We start from the raw sequence: 20,217 nt of genomic DNA on the forward strand, positions 1-20,217 counted from the left end.
ATTATAGACAAATTGCACTAGAGATGAGAAGAAAGCTTAATTCTAAATTAATTTGGCAACATTACACTAAAGCACACTTTTCAGCTGACACTCTTTTCATGAATTATGTTGAAAACTGATAAACTGAGGCATTTATTCAAGCTTTCAGGATAATGTGAAACATGACATATAATTTATTCATTAATTTTGGCCAGGATCTATCTTACTTTCAATTTTTTATAGAATCTCACATATTAAATATTCACTAATAAATATATAAATTGCTATCAAGTGACAATAAAATAAGTATTCTTGATTAGAAGTCTAACATGACAACTTGGGCAATTGAACAAGTACCCCACTTTTCTTTAATTTAAAATATATTTTTTCCATACAATTCATTCTGATTACAGCTTCTGCTCCCCACATCCTTTCTAGCTCCTCCTTACCTTCCCCTCTATGTGGGACCAACCCTTTCTGTCTCTCACTAGAAAATAAACATGCTCCTAAAGGGCAATGATAAAATAAAATAAAACGAAAAACAAACAAATTGGGATAAGATAAAAGAAACAAAGAAGAAAAAGAGCTAAACAAAAAGCATACACATAAAAAATGCGTATAGATCCACACACACAGGGATCCCTTAAAGCACAAAACTGGAAGATGTAATATATACTCAAAGGACAGGCAAGACTTAAAAAAAATGCCCTGGCTTATCATTATGAGACACAAAACCTCCCAAGACATCCTGAGTTTATTTTGTGTTGACCATCTACTGCTGGGCATGGGCCTACCCTAAAGAGTGGTTTGTTACCCCAATTTTCATTTTCAAGTGACTATCAACAGGAGCTAGCTTCGTGGTTAAGGATGGGGCATGTCTCTTCTTTCAGCTATCAAACTTCAATTGGTGCAGACCCATGCAGGCCCTGTGCTTGCTCCTCCAGCTCCATGAGTTCATATGAACACGGATGCTGTGGTATCCAGAAAGCTTTGACTGCTTCATGACCTCCATCTCCCCTGGCTCTGACAATCTTTCTGTCTCCTCTTCCACACAGTCCTCTGAGCCCCAAGGGGAGGGGTTTGCTGGAGCCCTCCGTTTTAAGGCTGAGTTTGAACAAATACTGCTTATCCATGTTATCTAATACACAAATGCTGTATTACATGATTTTTAACCCTCCCTCTCTCTATCACTATTATTATACATTACTATTCTTTTATTATACTTTATTATTAACATTATGAATTTTATATATATATATATATATATATATATATATATATATAGTCTCCCAACTCCTTTTAGTTTTGCTTGTATGAATAGATGTTTAAAACTAGCCACTTGGGAACAGAACTTATCCAGAAATGCTTCCCTGGAGAAGCTTTTCCTCACTTACAAGTCATTGATTGCCTACAGCTCCCCGAATTCATTTAAGCGTGTCCTGATTTTTTACATATATACATATATACATGCACACCCATAGGTGATTATGGTGTCTCTGATTACAAAAGAAATGACTTTCATCAATTTCGAAGGCTATACCACAATTAATTTGACTTCTGTATCATGGATGTACAATTCCTAGAAAACTAATCAACACATTTACTTTTTAGAATTCCACAGAAACAAGTGATTGAGCATATCACTGTAATTATTCCAAATTAATTTCAGCTTTAAATAAAGCAGACACATTTATTTAACATGCATGTGACAGTTAATGTTGGCTGTCAACTCAAACGGATCTGGAAACTAAGAGACATGCCTCTGAGAAAGACATGAAGGTATTTCCTTGTAGGATTAATAGAGGGAGTATGACTCATCCCCAGAGGAAGCAGAACCTTCCAATAGCTTCCCAACATAAAGAAATCTGAGAGAAAAGAAGTGGTCTTTTTTGTTTGGTTGGTTGGTTTTTGTTTTTTTTTTCTTGTATGTTTTGAAATTTGCTTGTGGGTGCTTTTACCCTGTTTCTACCACTGCTGCTAAAATCTTTCTGTGACATCAGAGCTTGCCATATTTGACTTTCCAATGAGGATAACAACAAGGAAGTCTCCAGTAATCTGCTAGGTCTTCAGAACCATATCGGGATTGCTGAGGCTTCAAACCTCACAGACTGAGCACCTGGGTCACTCTAATCCACAAGCAATCAATGTTAGAAACTCAAAACATATAATGTAATCCTCTCTAATAAATTCCCTCTGTAATATATGTTCATTCTATTGATTTGGCTCCAAAGAACTCTAACAGAGTACATCTCAGCTGAATCTAGGTTTTTTTTTTTAGGAAGTTTCTCCTATTTTATACAAAAAGCTAAGTTGTTGTGAATATTTCTGAATATGTTCTTTAAGTCTAACATACAGACCAATTTTAAATGCATAGCTAGGAATAGAATTACTTGTTAGTTATGTTCATGTCCAATTTTATTGTGTAATTCCAGATGGCTCAATAAGTCTCATTTGAAAGTGTCATCAGCAATGATATGAGAATTGCTATTATCCAGTAACAATGTGTGTTCATTCAAATTTCCAACTTGGTGAAATTAAGAAAATCAAACAAACCAAAGCTATATGGCATAGCAATCCTGTGGAATAAGTTGGCAAAATCCCAGGTCATGGGAATGTGTTGCCTGGACCTGAAACAATAACATTACTCATAACTAGCAGGAACTGTTCTTGGTGGATAGAATGGAGCGTATGACCACCAGATAGTCTAGTGAATTGTTCTTCACATTCAGCCCTCCTGTGTGCTCCCCTCACTGCTAGTATAGATAATATTTTTTTGAGATATCTTAAGAGCTCATTAAAGGCAAGTGACAAATATTGGACCATGAGAAGTAAATGGCAAAGGCATAATTTGTTTCCAGGTTGTTCTCCTTACAGATAAATGTACAATGTTTACTGTTTTCTTACATAGTGTGTGAGAAATGGTTATGAGACCAGGATCATTGTGAAGAAGAAAGTGGAAATATTAAAACAGCCAGAAAACCAGGAAGTCTGCAGTAAAATTCTCTCCCAAAAATGGCTGCATAAACCAAATAAGAATAATGACAATATCAATGAGTATACTAGCAAGGAAGAGAGAAAATATAGCAGGGTACCATCCTTAAACAAAGAATTATACGCAACTAATGACTGCTGGGAAGAGACTCAGCCTGTCCCAGGGATGAGCTTTCTCATTGGTTGTACATGCATAGTGGTCATCCCTGAAATCAAATATACACAAACAATGAAACAGACTTAGCAGGTTGCACTTGCATATTTGTGCAACACACACACACACACACACACACACACACACACACACACACACACACACACACAAAAAAAAAGTAAAAGGAAATAGAATATGTATTTAATAATATAAAATAAATAAGAATTATTATCCATGTAAAAGTGATTTTGAAAGATGAGCTTTAATCAGAAAGTAAAGAATATTAATCAGGACTATTGCACAGCTTTGTTCATTCCAACTAGATTCCATTAAAATACTGTAGATTTATAATTTTAAATATAAGACTGGAGTTTGAGACACTTTCTAACATTTTACTTATAAATTACAGTTACAGTTTGTATTAGAACTATATTTAAATCAAAATTGTAATTATTAGTTCACACCATTTAGTTATAACCCAAACCCAGGAGTTCAGCTTTTTATGGTGAAATAGCCTCTATTTATTTAAAATGACAAAGAAAATCACAATTTTTTGAGCTAGAAGAAATTTCAATTGCCATTTCTAAACCAAGTCCTTCAATATAGCACATCACATGAACATTGAAAATAGAGAATTCTGTTTTCTAAAGTCCTGCTACAAAAAGATTAAATTAGGATGTGTCTGACAAGGTAGAAAGAGGATCATGGGGAGGAAGTGACTGAGAGCAAACACCTTTGAAACACCATATGGAATCCTTCATTTTATAAGCTTCCTAAAATATTTACATATGCATATGTAAAGAAAGTTTAAGTGGACTTTCTCTGTAACAGAGAGAACGTGCCTCTCCAAAATATGATATATTTTCAGAGAAACAAATCCAGTTACACATATGGGAAACCTCTTCCCAAGGTATTGGTCATTAGGGTAACTCCACAAACATTATAGGTTATTGGCCCTATGCTTGGTTACTTTCCACAAGTTGATAAGATCTGATTGCTGAGTATGCCAGCTACTTCATCATGTGATATGAAGAAACAAACTCAGGTGGAAGGATTATTCCTATTTTCCAGCTTTCATAGTGCTAGAAGATTCTAAAAATGCTCCCAAGGGAAAAAAGCAATCCACAATCTTCCCTAATTGTGAAAAACAGAGCTGTTAATATTTCAACATTGTTATATTACTGAATATTATTAATTAATTGGAGCCTTTACATTTGCTTTTGAGTGTAGCACAAATTCTAATTGGTCTTAATAATAAAAACCCAGAATCAGATGTCAGGGTGAAAGCTGAAAGATCTGAGAAGCAGAGCAGCCGGCCACTAGAAAGACTTCTTACCTCTACCAAATACTCAGACTGAAAGACCCAAGCTTCTGTCTCTACCCTGCCTCTTATCACCTCCTCTCTCCACCCAGCCACATCACATTCTGTTTCTTCCTCCCAAATGCTGGGATTAAAGGTGTGTGCCTCCTAAGTACTGGGTTCAAAGGCATGAGATTCCAAGTGATGGGATTAAAGGTGTGTGCCACCACTGTCTGGCCTCTAGTGACTAGCTCCACACTGTTACCTCCAGGCAAGCTTTATTTGTGAGAGAGCAAATGAAGTATCACCACATTTCAGAAATATTATACAACCTCAAACATAAAATTTTCAGTGTTCTCTTTTCCATTCTAAAAGTTTAGAGTTAATAAATGATGGTTTTCTTATTCAAACATTTTGCTTTATCCTACTCCATCAAATGATATAACAAAATTCTGAAAGAATTAGAGTATTTTGGTATATCTTTGCTCTTTCAGGACATTGTTGAGTTCTCTAATGTGTAAAAATACACTCTGAAATGAGAGGATATGTCAACTATAAAGCAAACAGCTGTATTCACCATTTTCTAATTGCATAGATTTTGGCAAGTTGTTTACCTGCTCTGATGATTAGTTTTTCTATTTAAACAAAAAGCCACAATGTTAAGAAATTAATACATCTGTTCATTTTTAATATGTAGATGTTGTGAGTGGACTGCAGGCAGGTGGGGATGGAAACATGAGCAATCAGGTTGAGCGTGTGGACTGAAAAGGACTGAAAGAAACTTCTGGAAAGAGTGTGTCGGGAATGAGTGTTGGGTCTTGTAGAAACCTGGCTCAAGGGAATTTATAAGGATGACCCCAGCTATGATTCCTAGCAATAGCAGATATGTAGCCTGAAAGGGCCATCTCCTGCGACCAGACAAGCTTTCAAGTGGAGGGATTGGGTTACCAACCCAGTCATACAACTTTCGACCTACAGTCTCTCCTGCCTGTGGGATGTGATAAGGTAAGGATAGCCTGGAGATCTAGGGGAGTGGCCAAGCAATGACTGGTCCAGCCTGAGACCCATGTCAGGAGAGTAAGCCTGCCCTTGACACAGCCAGGAGCATCAGGACCGACAGACTGGATGACTCAGAGACCTAGAATAGAACTAAACATGACTGGAGACAAAACAAACAAATAATATTTTACTATACTCATAGATTGGTACCTTGTCCAAAAGTCATCAGAGAAGCTTCATCTAGCAATTGATGGAAACAGATGCAGAGACCCACAGCCAAACGTTAGACTGAGCTTAGGGAATCCTGCTGAAGATAGGGAAGAAGTGTTATAGGAGACAGAGGGGTCAGGGACACCACAAGAAAACCCACATAATCAGCTAACCTAGGCTCATGGGGGCTCACAGAGATTGAATGGACAGCATGTATGAGACTGACCTTGGCACTCTGCATATATGTTACAGTTGTGTAGCTTGGTCCTCTTCTGGGAATCCTAACAGTGGGAGCAGGGCTGTCTCTGATTCTTTTGCTGGCTTTTGGAATCCTACTCTTCATGCTGGGTCATCTTGCCCAGCCTTAATACATGCTGAGGTGCTTGTATTATTGCAACTTGATATGCCATGTTTTGTTGATACTCATGGGAGAACTGCCTACCCTTTCCTAAACAGAAATGATGGAAGAGTGTATTGGGGGGTGGGTGGGAATAGAGGGGAGTTAGGGGAAGGAACTGGGAGGAGAGAAAGGAGGGGAAATTATGTCCCAGATGTAAACTATAAATAGTTTTTTAATGTATTTTAGTATGATTTCTAGGTCACAAATATTAAAATGAAAATAAGATATCAAATAAATATCTGTAGCTTAGGCACAGAACAATTACTAATTTTCCAGCTATTTTAGCAGATACTATCTTTAGAAAAGTGTAACAATAATTTCAATTGAAATCTGCATTTATATTGAAAAAATTTATACTTTGTGAACTTTTTGGAAAATGATGTACATACAAATCATAATTTATTTTACTAACTGAAATCTCAAGCTGCTTCCATGTATATTCATAAGTTAGCTGTAAAATTTTGGATTCTGCATTTGAAAAAACTGTCTAATGCATAATGTAGGTAAAATAAAAGGCATTTGGTCTCTGGAATGCACTGTGGAGCCAACTGTAATTGCCTTATTGACATCATGATAAATTTAGTTTATAGAGTCAAATAAACATCTGTTATCTCCACTCAGAAATGTGTTCAACCATTCATGCTTCAAATGCCTATCATATTTTAAGTGAGAATAATTTATAGCCCAATTATAGTCTGTCTTTCACTGTGCTTAAATGTGACACTAGGTGAAAAGTTTAGTAATATGGAAAAGTTTTAGGGAATTCTTCCAAAAGACACCAAGGGAAATGTTATTTGTAGAGAAATTTAATTTGGTTGTAGCAAAGCACTATACTTACAACAACAAAGACTATAAATATGTCACAAGCATATCAACATTATGAAAGATTGGCTAGAGAAGTGCTTGATGGATTTGGGGTGAATAGCAATGCTATCCTTCTCCTTGGAGGATGATATCACCAAAAGGTACCTGACCACAAGCAAATTCAGTTGGCATTCAACCTTCTCAAAGTTGCCGATTTTAATTGCTATCATAAGCTAATCTTTCCATTTGTGTCCCCAGGAGTAGTCTGATGCTAGCCAGTTGTTTCTGCTTCCCTTCGAGCTCCTCACAGAGAGCATAACTGACATGAGCAATCCTTTTTTTGTGCCTTTTTCCATGTTCCTACTCTTTAGCCTTCATCTGTCTGTAACAATAATTATGTTTGATGCACCCTGGCACTTTCCTTCTATTTTTTTTTTAAAGAAGTGTTGCTTGATATTTTAGAAACAAAAATGAAATTTATAAAGAATTTTAAGTTGTTCTGGTTTTACTCCCTGTAATGATGTTATTTTATAGGCTTGGTATCATATTTGTTTCTTTGCTGTGGGGAGACTATCTAATTTAATCCTCAGAAAAAAATAACAACAACAACTTTCCTTGCACTTCTGGGTTATCTTTTGGACATACAATGAAGAAGAAAATGCAGCCAATTCATGTTTTCATGTCATTTGTGTTTCACAGGTAAGCAGTAATATGAAACTCCTTATAGTCACCTTCTCCATCAGGAAGCTGTATTTTACAATTGGTTTGGACACTTCTGTAACTCAAATGTCAGCACTGCTATACTACTTCAGAGATTCAAATGAAAATTGTGCAATTCTATGCCATGTTCAATAAAAGAGCGGCAGGTGCAGATTTTTGCAAATTCACATCTGGCTATGAACTTGGGCTGCATTCCTTAGTGAACTGCTCACATCACCAGCCTTTGATTTCTCTGCAGAGTCCAGATCAAAATGAGTTCATTTAGCACAGAGAAGGTTATCTGCACTCTTCTTTAATTTCCATCAAAACACAAATCAGGGAACTACTCTGATCAAAATAATTTAAAATGCCCAAACAAATGCAAATGGCAGTTTAATTAATGAAAGAGTTTGCTCTGATCATTCATTCCTCTGCTTCTTCCTTTTTTTTGTGTGTGTGTGCTCCCAAGCCTTCACGTTCATAGAAACATTCAATTTGACATTCTTACCATGCTCTTGATTTTCCTGTCAAATCATTTTTCTGGTTCCTTCACCTGTATCTGAAGCAGAAAATTCCACATGCAGTTTTTCACGCAAGTCCTAAGCTAATAAGCAAACATATGTTTGCATAAAACCCAATATTAAGGAAATAGTGCAACCAATATTTGCATACCATAATGAGTATGTATTTTTATCCTGTCACTTCAAATGTATTAGTAATATCAATAAATAGTGTAGCATTTCACAGGGCAATTACTGTGCTTCCATGTGGCAGAGGCTGAGTAGCAACATAGAAGCGTTTTACTTCAGAAAATCGCTAAGGTAGATTGAGTGGTTACTATGCGCCAGGCAAACATAACCACTATGGAGATGTTTACCGCCTTAAAATAGCAGTAAAAAATATATATATTCTGTCCTCAGGCAGGATTAGATTTGGGTTTTGTCCATCTCTACACATCTGGTAATTTTTCCAGGCATATTTTCAATCATCTTTGATTGTATTCTGAGCTTAGTGGGGTAATTAGGATCGTACACCGTGGGCATATGCCAAGATCTATTGTGAGATTTTTTTCAGAGGCAAGTAAAGAGATGCTGAAGAATCACATAACTTTCCCAGCATGACAACTGATAACAATGGAGTCTCTAAAAACAAATTGTTTTAAGAGTGTTCACTTCACTGTGCCGTGCTAATCACTGCCATTTCAGGTATTAGAAAGGATTTGTCTCTCTTATTTGTTCTAAATAAATATACTCAGCCTTCATTTTCTGGATAGAGCCATTGCAGTTACCTGCTAAAAATTGCAGTGATCTGTAAATGGCATTGACCTGGGCTTATAAAGCAGCCCCAAATAACATTTTTTTTAATTCAAAAACATAATCATGTCACTCTCCCATCAGTGGAGACTGCAGGAGGATGTGGTTAGAGTGTGTAATAGGAAGGATTCACAGTACAGTGATTACAAGGGTGAAACTGTGAAAGAATACTTCTGAAAAAATAGCCTAAAATGTAAACTATCAGTTATTCTTATATTATTTTTTAAAGTCTAACAATCTTACAGTGTCACATTTTTCATTCTTTAATCATGTAATTTTAAAATAATTGAAGTTTTTCTTAAATTTTAGAAACAAAGACTCCTCCACATCTTGACTAAATATTCCATTACCTTATGTTTGATTTTTTTTCTCATCATTATTGCCTAATGAATGTGGACTTTCAACTAATTTGTGTTTTAAATGGACTGTATGTGATATATTGATATTTGATACTATTAATAAATAATTTCTTTTTTCAGGTTTATGTTTAGATATCATATTCATAATATAAAATAAAGTTTATCATGTTAAATGTTGTACTGTTGTTAACTGCTCTCAATGTCTAATGATTTAGTGTGTATGCCAAGTCTAGTTTCCAAATAATGGAATCAAGATCATCTCAGTAAATAAAAACATTTTATACTTATTCTATTAGTTTTTTAATACAATAGTGAATATACTTCACAATTAACACTTTTTAAAATGGGGACTAGTTAGATATGCCAGGTTTGACCTGTAAGTTATAATCTTCCTGCTTTTACAATTCAAGCCGTGGAGCTACAGGTGCATCAACACTTGCCATCACTTACTTATTGATATATAATTGATTATTATTATGGAGTATTAGCTTAAGATGTGTCACATTCATTTAAGCTGTGGAATATTTGCTTAATAATGTAAAGATGTGTTATATTCTTTTACGCTGCATCTATTTAACTCTGTAAAGCTGTTACTTTTCCTGTCTAAAACACCTGATTGGTCTAATAAGAAGCCTAGTGGTCAATGGCTATGAGGGAGAATGGATAGTTGGGCCTGGCACATAAAGAAAATAAATAGGAGAAATCTACAGAGAAAGAAGAAGGGGGAGGAATGAGAAAAAGGAGAAGGAGTAGAGACACCAGGGGCCAGCCACCAAGGCACACAAGCAGCCACAGAGTAAGAAGGAAAGAAAGGTATATAGAATAGAGAAAGTTAAAAGCCAAGAGGCAAAAGATAGACAGGATAATTCAAGTTAAGAAAAGCTGGCTAAAAACAAGCCAAGCTAAGGCCAGGCAATGATAAGTAGGAATAAGTCTCTGTATGTTTATTTGGGAACTGGGAAGCAGGCACCCAAAGAGTAAAGAGTATTGAAAAAAAAAAACCCTACAGATTATTACTTAGTTGAATAGTCAATTATATCAATTGAATGATTATTAATTAAATCTTATAGATATTTTGAAAATAACTTCATACATTTTCCAAATCTCTAAGATTATAGTTTTTTTATATTAACAACATATTACCCAAAGTATTAAGATGTCCATGTTAATCTTTTGGTGCATAAATTAGTACAGCGAGTTACAAGGGATCCAGAAATAAATTGGTGTCTGATCCATATGACTCACTAGATACAAAGACAAACACTCTTCCACGTGATCATGCCCTACATCCCCCCCTCTATCTAGAAATGCACCCCCACACTCTCACACTCATACGCACAGTCAGAGATAACATAATTATCAAAGCCTGACACTGAGATTTAACCATATTTCATAAAAGCTAGTGCTCTGTGGAGGGAGAAGAGGTTAAGTAAATGAAGTTGTACAAAATCTTCATAAAAAATAACTTTTACTATGGGTAAGATAGACACTGATGTCACCACTGAAAACCTAGGAGCAATGATAAATATGTCCACATCATTAACAAGCTTCTTTCTTCTTTAACTAAGGCCCATCCTGAAAATTCAAATAAATGCTCAGAGATCACATCTATGGAAGCACATGATACATAATACAGCAACCACAAAAGTAATATCCTGCTAAAACACTATACATTAGCTGTAGTAGATACAGGGATGAACACATTGATGAGATCATCTCCTCAATGTCTTGTCTTATTGCTGTGTGTCCCAGGGATGAGAAATAATTTATATACAGTTCATATGGAGCACATTTCAAAATATATTTATGTTCTTGATCAAGATAATTTAAAGGCAAGGGTGGAAGAAGGCATATGGAAGACACTTAAAAAATAAAAATGAGTAAGAGTTTTCTTGAAATGACTCTCTCTCTCTCTCTATATATATATATATTCTAAATTTATGTAAAAATTAAGATATATACATATATCTTACATATGTGTATATATTTTAATTTTTGTATGATCAAAGCTTCAAATATAGCATCTTTTCTTTCTTTAAGCTTCTTGTCTGCTATAAATAGGTTGATAAGGCATATTACATGATTTTTTTCTTAAGATATCCTTAACATTTTGTATTTCTGTGACCTACTAAAGAAAACGTTTTGTTCCCATTATCTGATTCTTGAACTATATCTAATTTAATGCTTAATTAACTTAACTGAAACTTTAATTAGAGCAAAGAACTTTATTCTTAGTGTGGTCTTTTTGTTCCCTTTCAATCACTTTTTTTTTGTTTTAATTGTGATGATGCAGGATCTGAAATCCCCCCTTTTATTATTTCACTGGCTCAACTTTGAAGATCACATTACATTTTTCAGTCTTTACTTTTCTGTTTTAAAGATGGCAAAGCAGTTTAGTCTAAAATACTCTTACTCATAATGACGCTATTACTTTTGTCATTTTACCTTCCCATACAAGCAGCAAAAATTTTAAAAATAGTGAAATTATTATGGTTAAGTATCTATTTTCCTAGGTATATTGATATATTTTTGGATAGTTCCATGAAGGGATCTGCCTTGCTTACCAAGCCACATGATTTTTTTGCAATCAGTTATAAGTTTGCTCCCTCATATCCAATTGGCTAAGGTCTTATATTTCAAATAAATGCCATGACAGATATAAACCTGTTAGCTTCTGCTCTAATATAGCAGGGGTATTGCTTATTGTGTTTTGGTAGTTCTCAAGCATGGGAAATATCATCTCTTTCCAAACACTCCAAGACATGTTTGAAAAATTTTGGACATATTTTGGCTTGTCATGCAGAAAGAAGGTAGGTTTATCATCCTGAAATTAATGAGTAGAACAAAATGCTACTGAACCTTGAAGCAAATGTTTCACAATGAACAATTATACAGCCAAAATGTTTACAGTGGCAAGCTTTGAGGACTTAATACAACTGAGCTTTATTTCAATTAAGACAAAACTACTTTTAATGAATTTCCAGTGGAATATATTCTTCATATTCTTTTTGGATTATTTGTTTTTTTTTAATTAAGAGATTTTCTATTCATTTTACATACCAACCACAGATTTCCCTGTCCTCCCTCCTCCTGCCCCCCAGTCTTCCCCCCCAGTCCACTCCCCGCATTCCCACCACCTCCAAGGCAAGGTCTCCCATGGGGAGTAGGCAGATCCTGGTACATTCAGTTGAGGCAGGTGGAAGGTCCTCCTCCCTGCACCAAGGCTTCACAAAGTATCTCACCATAGGCACTAGGCTCATGCACTAGGGACAGGTCCAGATCCCACTGCCTGGGGGCCCCCTAAACAGTTCAAGCTAAACAACCGTCTCGTTTATCCAGAGGGCCTAGTCCAGTACCATGGGGGTTCGTCAGCTATTGGTCCATAGTTCATGTGTTTCCACTAGTTTGGCTAGTTGTCTTTTCCAATAATGGTCTAGATATCTCTTGCTCATAGAATCCCTCCTCTCTCTCATCACATTGTTTATTATCTGTTTATTTCATCACCAGATTTAGATTCTGAAGTTTTCCTTAGAGATTATATGATTGTATAAGGGAAACATCATACTCTTCACTTACTGAGGAAAACAAATTGTTTAAATTCTCCTAGTGAACTTCCTCCTTCTTGGGTTGATGTTTTCTTTTACCTGTTTTCCACCATAAAATTGACAAATATTTTTATTTTTTTCTAATTGCATTGAATAAAACCAACATCTTTCAGGACAACTTTTGCAATTCATTCTTTTTATACAAGTCATATGGAAAATCGACATAATTTGAAATAATTATGAATAATTTGCCTATTTTTGAATATTCAATATAGGAACACTTCAAAATTCTTCGAGACAGGGTTTCTCTGTGTAGCTTTGCGCCTTTTCTGGATCTCACTCTGTACCCCAGGCTGGCCTCGAACTCATAGAGATCCGCCTACCTCTGCCTCCCAGTGCTGGGATTAAAGGTGTGCGCCACCACCGCCCCCCACTTCAAAATTCTTAAATGCCATGTAAAGTGAAATTCTAACACACTCAAATCTAACTTAATCTGTGAAATGTGGATTGCCAAAATGAAATAATTTCATAAATTATATCTGTGCCTCAGTTCACCAATACTATGAAGAAATTATTAATGAAGTGGCATCTCCTTGATTATTATATCCACTTTTCATTTTACATTTGTAGAGTTGTTTCAGTTATCTGCCCATGATTTACCTTCCCTAAAATTAATATAATGATTATGCAGCAGATAGATGACATCTGACGGTGGAAGTAATCAAGTTCCTTGAGAAAGGGTTGACCTTCTCAGCAATGTTGCCATATATCATGATGATTCAGTTTTCGCCATTATACATAAATGTTGAGGACAAGATGACTTTGTAACCCCAATTGCCTGGGAACCTTGCCAAAAATTGGATTTTGTGCTACATTAATGTAATGGAGACTCATTCCTGAATTGCACTTAAGTTCTATTGGATTTTTTTAAAGTAGGGTAGAAACTCACATAACCTTGACTAATCATTAAATAGAAACCCTGGCTTACAAAGTTAAGGCAAAATTAAAATATTATGTACATTTTTCATATGATAAATTTATTGAAATAACAACATTTCAAAATAACACTGATGCTTACAACAGTATTTTGTATTAGTCATCCATACAATGCCAAATTTATAATATGATGTTTGTATATGCTGTGTTGTGAGGGGACACTAGAATTAAAAATCAAGGGGAACAATAGGACCTGAAGTCATTTTCCTAGAATTAATTCTATATTTGGGGAGTATACACGACAAAGTATTCATTAAAAACAGTCAATAAAATTACTACATAAGAGTATGTTTAACAGAAGGCAGCATTAGAGTTTGAGTTTGTTTCCATGAAAGACTTCACTGATGCCCCAACTCCTATAATTTTGAATGTAGCTTTGTTTTGTAAAATCTTCCTTATATTTGCAAAAAAATAATTAGTATTAGGATCAAACCTAACTTGACATGATTAACATCCTATCAAAGAGGGTAAACATAAACCAAGAGATGGGATGGCCACCAGAAACTAGGAGCAGCAAGTGGGTTGAACTGTTTCGTAAGTGCCCAAAGAAACTCCAACACTTCTAGTATTGTAATTTTAGATTTTTAGTCATCAGGTCTGTGGAAGAATAAACTGATATAAAGGTTGTTGCATCTTGCTAAAGTATCCCTAAGAAATGAATGCAGATGATATCTGAATTGAAGTTTAAGGTATGAAAGAATTCAGCTCTATGGAGAACTGGGTAAAATTGTTTTGAGGGTGACATACTAAAAATATAAGACCAGAATGAACTGTGGTATGCACACAAAAAGAAAAGATGTCTCTGTGTGTATTATAAAGATATCTGGCTGGGCGTTGGAGAGATGGACCATTGGTTAAGAGCACTGGCTGCTCTTTCAGAGGACCTGGGTTCAGTTCCCAACACTAACATGGCAGCTCACAACTGTCTGTAACTTCAGTTCCAACATGCTCACACAGACATACATGTAGGTAAAACACCAATGCACATAAAATAAAATATAAATAAATCATAAAAAATAAGTCTGGCAAAAAGTCTTTGCAGACAGTGATAATGAAGTTTAAGAAGGTAGATACAGATTGTGTTAGTCAATGAAGTAGTATGGAATTTTTTCTAAGAAACAGAAACAGAAATAAATTTAATTATGTCATTTCAGTAATAACAGATTATAATCATAAAGAAAATTTGTGCTTCTAAAGAATATTCTGGAAAAAGGATAGCAAAAGAATGAAGTTGTAGTGAACAAAAGTCTTTTATAAATCAGTTAAACTAAGGTTGAAATCATCAGCTCACCTTCACTATGTGAACTAATGTTTTTATTAAGAAGGTAACTAATGGAGATGTAGAAGGGTAAGTGACATTTGCCATATTAACACAAATTATTGTTAGACACCATCTGTAGAGTGATATTGGAAATAAGTCAAAATTACTCTTAGATTTTTATACTTGCATAAATAATAAATGCAGATACCCTTTCATAACAAATGCAATACTCTAGAATAAATAGTATCATGTACCATAAAATCAATTGTAATATTATATGAAACAAAGTCTAATAGTTAAATTTTTAAATACACAGTTTGGAAGTATTACAGAATTTTAGTTTAGGACTGATGTGTCTATACATGATCTTTTTGCTGTTCAAAGTTGCAAAGTTGCTGGATATACAACACAACCTTTGTTATATGACCATACATTCCCATGAGTTACCCCTTCATTTCAAGATTGGTTAGCACAATAGTATAAAACTATTAATACCATCCATTCTAGCTATATAACCCCAGAGTTTACATCTGAAAGAGACAAAGTCTGCATATTCTAAATACCAGCATACCAATATTTATTACATCACTATTCATAAAAGTCAAATTAAATAATCAGGATTGGATATTATCAAAATAAAAATGCATTAACAGCCGGGCGGTGGTGGCGCACGCCTTTAATCCCAGCACTCGGGAGGCAGAGCCAGGCAGATCTCAGTGAGTTCGAGGCCAGCCTGGACTACCAAGTGAGTTCCAGGAAAGGCGCAAAGCTACACAGAGAAACCCTGTCTCGAAAAACCAAAAAAAAAAAAAAAAAAAAAAAAAAAAAAAAAAAAGCATTAACAAAACATGCTGTGGTAAATATGCTATAGTTACTATATGTGTTTTCAGCTTTAAAGAATTATGGAATCAATTAATTTTTAAGAGAAAGGGTGAAATTAGAGGTTATTATATTACATGAACTAGGATAGACACTGAAAAGCAAATATTTGATGTATCTCTGATATGTCTAGTTTAAAAATAAAAAATATCCTGAGACTGGGAAAGAGAAGTAAATCAATCAAAAGAAGGAAAAACAGGATGGAGGGTAAAATAGAGTGAGAAGTATTATGAAAGTATATTTTATGCCTATAAGGGAATGTCACTTATAAACTACTATTTTGTACAATTAATATATAATCACAAAATATATAAATTAGCCTTTTTCATTACAAATATTTCAATATGTTAAGAGTGCACTGCAACAGGAAATTATCAAGACATGGCCCTTAGTAGACTGAATGTCGAATTCTGTTACACTTTACATAATTCCTGTTATACACACTATCTACTACCCTGTTATCAGACTGAGTATTCAATATTAAAATCATGAACAGTCAGTAGTACTGTGAATCCAGGTGCAAACCACAAAATTTCTTTTAATCAAGAAATCTATCTAATTAAAATGTAGATTAAGAGTGATTTACAAAACAAATATGTTTTTTTCTAAAGTCTAAGGAAATTCATGTTTAGATGTAATAGCAATTTCTGTTAAAGTTGTTTATTTGAGTTGGTTTCTTTTCCTGCCAAACTAAAAAAAAAACCAGTAGACTAGAATTTCCGTTGTGCATGTAGCACCCGTCCCTTTCTGCATTTCATCCAGGAAGTGAGTTATAAATGTCTGTGGAAAATGTCAGCCAGAATTCTCCACATTACAGAGAATCTGCAAGAGTATCCTGTGGGGGAAGGCGAAATTTAGTTTTAATGAGCCAATCTCTCTCTCTTTGTGGTGTGCTTTCGCTTCTCTGTTCTGAGTCTTAATGGTTATTGCTGAAATGGTCTCACTTGGCACATTTTGCTGAGATGGATGGCTATTTGCTCACAGGGAAAGTTTTGTGACCGACTCATTATGTAACCCATTGCAATATTTCCTTCATTTAAGCAAGCAGAGTCCGGATGATGATTTTGTATAGTGTACACATTTCTGTTGTATGTGACTCCCAAATAATTTGGTTGTGTTATACAAGAGAAAAAACTGTCACTTACATATCTAAAGAAAATATCCATATGCCCATACTAGATATTTCAGAAGACATTAAAAAGTTTTCATTATAGCATTAGCATTACTTTAGCCATCCCCAAATCTGCTTTGCCAATGAAATTATCAATATTGTAAGAAAATTATCAATATGTGTTGGAAACCATTTATTTTTTTATCTTGGAACATATTTCCTTTTCAATTCAAAGAAATGTCTCTAGAATTCCAAATGATGCCTTTTAAAGGCCCCTTATTACCTCCTTCTAACTTGCTTGCTTAATTTTAACATATATATATATATATATATATAATAATTGCATATGCATATACAATGTATTTTAATTATACCCAAATTAGATTTTGCTAATCCAGTTTCCTCCTAAAATATACCCTGTCCATTGAGTCCAGACAGTACTTCTCGTGTATTAATGGGTGTCGGTCATTCACTGTGGCATGGGCAGTCTACGAGCGTTCACAAAACACAAAGAAAATGATGTCTCTTGCCTCACACAGCTTCTATTGCCAGTATTTCTCACCTAGAGCTGGAAACTCATGGGCCCTTCCTCCATCAATTCTGAAATCCTTGACTGGCTTGATCTTGTGCCATATCATGTCCGAAGACACTGCTCTGTTTATTCTTTCATGTCGACCTTATTGGGGTGAGGTGGAGCCTTACTGTGTATGTCCCAGTTAGGAAATTGTTGGGGGGAAAAAAGAAAAGGAAGGAAGGAAGATTACTTATTTCTATAAAATAATTCAAATTATGTCTTTACACCCAAAATAATGCATGCATTGATTAATGGGATCACTCGCATTCTTTTTAAATTAGTATACAAGGTATTGGATATAATTATTTCAGTTTTGAATGATGTGTTTTAATAATAAGCTTATCTTCTTCACTCATCTCTCTTATGCCCTGATCTTCTTTGCAACCCAGCCCCCAATCTCTTTTCCAGTTTCTTGATCCATGTGACTTGCCAACTACTTGTTTGCCCTTTTATTTGGTCAATATGTTGTATGAACACAGTGTTTTAGTGTAATTTTTTGCTGTGATAATGTAAGTATTTATGAAGTTTTGAAAACAGTAATAACTGTTGGCATAATAAATTAAACTCAGTGTCTGAATAAATTTATTTTTTAATATTTAAATAAAGTAATTTTATTAAATATAAAACATAATTATTCAAATGCTTATCATATTGATATTGCATTTCAAGACATCCTCATTTAGTGAAGTTTTCACAAATAGCACTATTAAGTTTATTGGGTTAATGAAAATCTAACAATATTCTCTAATATCCTGCAAAAGAAGACCTTCTTGTAGTCAGTAACAAAGATGTGAAGAATGAAAATTAGATATATAAACAGTTTACACATCACAAAATTTTAGGCCTCAGTATCTCATAATGAACAAACCTGTAATAAGCCTGAAGAGGTCTCTTACCAATGAGTACAAGGATTTTAATTTATGGATTTTATGACATCTGCTAAGGATACACACAAACATTTTTTAAAATTATTTATCAATAATTAGCTGTATTCCACCGTGTAGTGTGTTGTCAAGTGATTTCTACAATACTGAAATATTGCCTACAGTTTCAATCCATACAAGATTGAAACCACAGTCAACTTTTTCTCCCTTCTTCCTAAAGTGTGATTATAAAACATGTGTGCTGTTCTTTACTTCAAACTCTTGCATATTCTCAGAAGCAAACACTCATTCTTAAGGTTTATTGATAAGCAGTTCAGTACATTCTTTGTTCAGTACAAGGCATGGATTGGAAATAAAGAAAATTAAACAACCTGAATGAGAGAGAGGAGGCAAAGGAAGGAGGAAGTAAAAAAGAAAGGGAAATGGTGATGGAAAGGGCATGGGGAAAAGGGGGTTTGTCCACTAATGTTTCACAAACAAGTCATCACATTCATAAGGAACTAGCTTAAGATGTTTGCGCCACACTAGTTTTCAGCTTTTTTTGTAATAAAAACCATCATTTTAAAATATTGGCCATATTAAAATGACTAGTATATTTTTCTGGATCACCTATTTTATGGTAACCAAATGGATTAATCCACGTGAAACCCTAACTTTAGTCTCTTTCACAGAAGACACTACTACATTGATAGATATTAGCTTGAACTATTATATAGAAGTATGCATTGAAATAGAGATGAAATAATGTATTTCTTTTATGAAAAACTATCATTACTCCTTGCATGTAAATACTAGTTAGAGTAATACAGAAGGGAAAATTGATTTTAATATAATATAAGTCTTTCTAATAAGTACTGAACATCCTAATAGAAAGATACTGATTTACAAAGATTTCATTTTAGCTTGATAGAGACAAAAATTGCAATTAAGCTTGTTAAAAATCTATGATCCATGTATAAAGGGGATCCCTGTAAACAAAAGAATGAGAATCCTTATGTCAACTGATTTATTAGGGTTACTGTTGTTACGATGAAACATCATCACCAAGAGGAGTTTTTTCAGTTAAGATTCCTTCCTTTCAGAGGACTCTAACTGTATCAAGTTGACATAAAGCAAGCCAACATATCAACCTCTTGCATTAGTGGCTGATTCTGAGCTAATTCTTCAATAGTGATCAATATGATTAGACAGGATTATACACAGTTAGACAGAATATTACTCTAGAGAGAAGTCAAGGGATTCAAAATAAGATTGTGTTGTTAAATATCCAAATACTTGTGCGAATAAATGTCCACTGAATAAAACTGAATATGAAACTTAGGAGATACTGACCAAAAACTATTTGTACCAATATATTTTACTTCCATGAGATAATATTTCTCATCAATCATTTGTATATTTTATTGGGGGCAATTTCTCTTGCATTGAATACCTAGTAACTCTGCATGTCTTTATTATAAAAACTAACAAATAAAAAAAGCATACACTAAAATTATTAAGACCCAAAATCTGCATTCAAGTGATTTTTCAGACAGAGTAGAATAGCCATTCTAAAGCTGTTGCAATTTGCATTTGATTTTATACTTTACTATTGAATGTATTTATATACTTACTGAACACCAGAAATGTGAAAATTATGAAAGAAGTGTAACCAGAAAGAAATAGTTTTACAACCTCTTTCATGGCTCAAGTGTCCATTACATGCATTAACTCCTTCCTCATCACCTAACTACCACATGATCCAGCTATCTCAGTCAGG

The sequence above is a fragment of the Peromyscus californicus genome, unplaced genomic scaffold (genome assembly GCF_007827085.1).
Source record: "Peromyscus californicus insignis strain IS unplaced genomic scaffold, ASM782708v3 Scaffold_12__1_contigs__length_115047231, whole genome shotgun sequence".
NCBI classification, from domain to species: Eukaryota; Metazoa; Chordata; class Mammalia; order Rodentia; family Cricetidae; genus Peromyscus; species Peromyscus californicus.